A 5,101-nucleotide genomic window follows, 5' to 3' on the forward strand; every position below is an offset into this window, starting at 1 on the left:
TCTGTGCCGTTATAATGCCTCTCCCTGGGTAATTACTTGAATGGGATTTTGTTGACTGAGATGCACTCCATTTCCCAGCATTGCTGGAAAATTTTGAAACACAGGTCAAGTACCCTTACCTTCAAGTTATATCAGGAAGCTTGCTTCATAGGAAATCCAGTGTCATGAGAATATCTCCATTAAGTGAGCACGCAATGCCTCTGAGACAGGCTGCAAGACCTCCTCATCTGCCCCCTTTGGAACCTGGAGGATGGGGCTGCTTCACACTTCTCCCATTCCCTTGCTGACCTCAATCTTGGGTCTTTAAATTTTTTTTATTTTTTATTTTTTTATTTATGATAGGCACACAGTGAGAGAGAGAGAGGCAGAGACACAGGCAGAGGGAGAAGCAGGCTCCATGCACCGGGAGCCTGACGTGGGATTCGATCCCAGATCTCCAGGATCGCGCCCTGGGCCAAAGGCAGGCGCCAAACCGCTGCGCCACCCAGGGATCCCAATCTTGGGTCTTTAGGTGCCATGCACAGGATGCTCTGTGGTCTGGAAACAGGCTGAACGGGACCCGCCCCACCCCCCTAGCCCTCCTGGAGGTGTTGGAGGCCCTCACAGCCCTGAGCCTTGGGACATCTCCTTCCATCTGTGTTGGTTGTCACCTTTGGTTATCTGCTGTCTACTCTTTAGCTGCCTTTGTTCAACAGCTAATTTGAAGGTCCGTGTCGAGTGGCTTTGGTGGCTGGGGAAGAGATGGGGTGGAGGTGACAGAGGCCAGGCAGAAGGAAGCACTGAGCTATTTCCTGCTCTTCTGCATCTTTTATCTTTTTAGATTTTATTTATTCATCCATTATGAGACACACACACACACACACACAAAGACGCACACAGAGGTAGAGACACAGGCAGAGGGAGAAGCAGGCTCCCTGCGGGGAGCCCGATGCGGGACTCGATCCCAGGACCCGGGGATCACGCCCTGAGCCAAAGGCAGATGCTCAACCACTGAGCCACCCAGGGGCCCCACATCTTTTATCTTCTTCTCCAACTCCCATCTGAGCTGTTCCCTGACTCCTCACTTAATTGCCCCCATGCCTGGAAAGTGCTCTCTGCCATTCCACCCTCTGCGTGCTCCCCTGTTCATTCCACATTCTCCTAAGACAGCAGTGAGGACAAGAGCCTCCAGCCATTTCCCAAGGCCACAAAGGCAGCCCGGGGCAGAGCTGCATCCCAGTTAAGGGGATCCAGGCTCCTACACACGTATCTCCCCATACCACTCACATAGTTGCCTATCGCAATGCTCCTCACATAAATCATCAGGAAGGGGGTGCGGGGGGTGGGTGGGAATTTGCTCCATAAAAATCAGATTCTGACTCAGCAGGTTGGGGGGGGGTCTGCATTTCTAACGAGCTTCCAGGCGCTGCTGGTGCTGCTGGCCCATGGACCACCCTTTGAGTAGCCAGAGTATATGGTGTTTTACGAAGAACTTCTATAAATATTATTCCTCTTGTTCGTTGCCACAACCCAGAAGTGCTGGCAGGGCAGGAGCTAGTGCATTTATATTTCATGGGTGAGGAGGCTTAAGATCGGAGAGCTGGCAGGCAGGACGTGTTGGAGGCCGCCTGGGTAGCATCAAGGAATTGGACCCCAGGCTTTCGATTAGCAACTCGATCCCTGGTTTATTCTGCTCAACGGTGAGGACACCGCGGCGTGGAGCTGTGGGCTCCAGCCTGCCCGGCACGGCTCTGCAGCTGCTACAGCCGCTGATGTGTTTGAGGTCACCCACAGCCCTGCCTCTGAAAGCAGCCTTGAAACTGCGGTGACTGTCCTATTATTCTGAGGTCCCGTTGTTCCTGGCCTACTGAGGTGCCCCAGTAAAACGTAAGACTTCGGGAAAAGTGGTGTGTGGCCATAGGTTGAGAACACGCACATCTCAGAGGGCCGAGAGCTCCCGGTTTCCCTGTATGAGATCAGGTGTGCTTCGTGAACTGTTCTTGGCTGTGGAAATGGGCCATATAAATTATACATCGACATAGCATACATCCCTGCTGCAATCTGCCCGAAGGCCTTGCGATGGTGGAGATGACGGATCGCCTCACTGGGGAAGGGTGGGCTGTGCCGAGGCACCTGAGAGCATCAGAGAAAGACACCAGTTCGACAGGATGTTACCCCCTTTGATCCTTTTTTCTTGAGCCACTGTTCAGCTGGCATTTGCACCTGCCTCGCATTAGGGTATGTCATTTGTCCGTCGGTCCCTCAGGAAATGCCATCCATCCAACGAGTGGATGAGCTGAGTGCTCAGGCCATTCCTCCCTACAGCTCCTCTGTTTCTTCCCCGAGAAACCTGATGTCACATCTCGTCTCCACCAGCCTAACATGCATGCGACTGTGTTCTAGAGGGGCGCTACTCAGAGTGCCTGTCCGCTTCCACAAAAGCAGCTTGCACCATGCTGTAAACTAACACACCTATCACACCACTGAGAGTCTAGCAAAGTGGCTGACTTATCCTCTAGCATGGGGTTTTATCATCTCATGGACCCAAAGATAATTGTGGACTGCTGACCTGTGGGCCACATGCCGGGAGCCCTGTTCTAGAGCACTTTCTGGGCATCAGGCACACAATTAAATGCTGTGTGTGTGTGTGTATAGTATATACATATACATATATACATATGTATATATATTTACATCTATGTGTGTATTAATTTCATTCATTAAATTATGCCATAAAATTAACTTTTTCTCCTTTTTGGTGTATAGTTCTATGAGTTTGAACACTTGTATGAGTTCATGTAACCCTGACTATAATCAAGATACAGAACAGATCCCTAACTCCAACAAACTTGCTCCTCCTATGCCTTTGTAGTCACCTTCCTGACCCATCCAGAACTCCTGGCAACCCCTGGAAGGTAGACATTTAGGTGGGGAGCCAAGTTGGACCATGCAGAGGAGGGTACTATCCTAGGGAAAGAAGGAGCATAGGGCTCTGAGACTGCACTGAGCAGAACTTAATGAGAATCAACTCCTACGATCAGGTCCCTTTCCTTACAGGCAGGACCTCAAAACTCTGCCCACATCTAACTGCAAAGGGCCTGGGAAATAGCACCTTTGCTCTGGACCGTCACTGTCTCGAACCTATCCTACAAAATAGGAGGGGTGACAATTATAGCCTCTGCCACAACAATGAAGTTCAGGAACTGTCTTGTTTCTTTGTTATTTTTTGCTTTTTGGAAACAAATCAAGTGTGAGGCTCCCTGCAGCACGCCCTGGCTCGACTGTCCAGAACCATGTGGAGAGAGACCCCTGGAGTTTTGCATTGTTCCCTTGATGCTTAGCCCAGCTGACAAGGGTGGCTCTTCATTCTCTGTGGCTCTGAGGAGGGGATAGAAGATACTTTTTCTCCCCGAAGGCCCGGCCACGGGACTCTGCCCTGCTCCCACCCCTGCCGTGAAGGCCACCGCCTTCATAGGATTGGCCTGTTCAGCATCTCCTCAGCCACCTGCATCCAGGGCGTTATAAGGCATTCTTGAGGAACACCCCAAATCTCAGGGGTTCCTGACATCGTCTCCGGAGCCTCAAGATTAAATATTTAAAATCAGTATGAATTCCTAAATTCACACTAATAATGATCTTAAACATCCATATATATTTAAAATAGTCTTAAAAAAAATAAATTGGACAGAGCCTTGGGGAAACTGACCAGCCTCTGACATTTAACTGAATCGAACATGGTTCCTGCAGATATTTACAAAGCAGATGTCTCGGTCAGGAGCCTGGCAAGAAGCAGAGTCAATTTGGGTAATTTCAGGAGAATTTAATACGGAAATCGCACTGTGCTTTGGAGGTAGTAGTAACATCAGGCGGGGGGGGCGGGGGCTGTTCCCAGCACACAGAATTGTCCTGAGGGCTTTTCCCAGGGTCAATGATTTAATCCTGGGGAGGGGGGGGGCAGGAGCAAAGGACCAGCAAAACCGCGGTGAGGACGGGGAGGCGTTCCAAGCCACTTTTGATCAAAGCTACAAGGAAGTGGATCCGAGCCAGTCCCTGCAGCGTGGAGTTGCTTGAAGACGACACGTTTATGTGAAACGCCCAGATGGAGGCCCGAAGCGGGAGGTAAATAACACTCCTGGATCAAAATGCACAATTTATGTGAGGAGCCAACAGTGGTGAGTGGCATTTCCCCGAGTGGGCGGGAGGGTGAGGAGGGGGGAGAAAGAGGGAGGAGGGGGGAGGAGGGAGAGAAGGGGAGGAGGGAGAGGAGGGGGGAGGAGGGAGAGGAGAGGGAAGGGAGAGGAGGGAGGAGGAAGTAGGAGGGGGAGGAGAGGAGGGGAGTGGAGGGAGAGGAGGGGGAGGAGGAGGAAGGAGTGGGAGGAGGGAGAGGAGGGGGGAAGAGGGAGAGAAGGGGGTGGAGGGAGAGGAGGGGAAAGGTGGGGGAAGGGGAGAGGCGGAGAGGAGGGGGAGAGGAGGGGGTAGGGTTGTGCATGTTCAGACAGGATCCGGATCAGCAGGAAGTCTGCCTTCCCGCCCTTGCTGGAAGAGAGAGAGAGAGAGAGAGAGAGAGAGAGAGCGTGAGCAGCGGGGAGGGGCAGAGAGAGAGTCTTAAGTAGACTCCACGCTCAGTGCAGAGCCTGAAGTGGGGCTCAGTCTCATGACCCGGAGCAGAAACCAAGAGTTGGGGGCTCAGGCCTGACTGAGCCCTCAGTGTGCACCAGCCAGCTCTCTTTAATCACCCCCTTCGAGAAAGGCCAGAAGAGGGAGGCCTCCGAGGTCAGTAAGGTCAGCGGTGGTCACCGTTTGCCAGGTCCCTCAATATGCACCACTATCCTGCAAAGTAGGCGTTGTTGTCCTTTTCTTATAGATGAGGAAACGGGAGGTCCAGAGAGGTTAAGTAACTCGCCCAAAGTCACACAGCTGGTTCTGGCAGAGCTGAGGCTCAATTTCAACCCGGTGAACTTCCTGTTCCACTATGTTGCCTTCCACAGCTGGAACAGAGACAAAAAACACGGGAGTGCCGGCGAATGGAACAGACCTCGGGCATATGTAATGGGAGGACACACGCTGAGGAGGGGAGGAGCATTAGGGCTATCTGAGATAGTTCCAGGAGGAAAGCAGACAT

Source organism: Canis lupus, chromosome 8 (genome assembly GCF_011100685.1).
Source record: "Canis lupus familiaris isolate Mischka breed German Shepherd chromosome 8, alternate assembly UU_Cfam_GSD_1.0, whole genome shotgun sequence".
NCBI classification, from domain to species: Eukaryota; Metazoa; Chordata; class Mammalia; order Carnivora; family Canidae; genus Canis; species Canis lupus.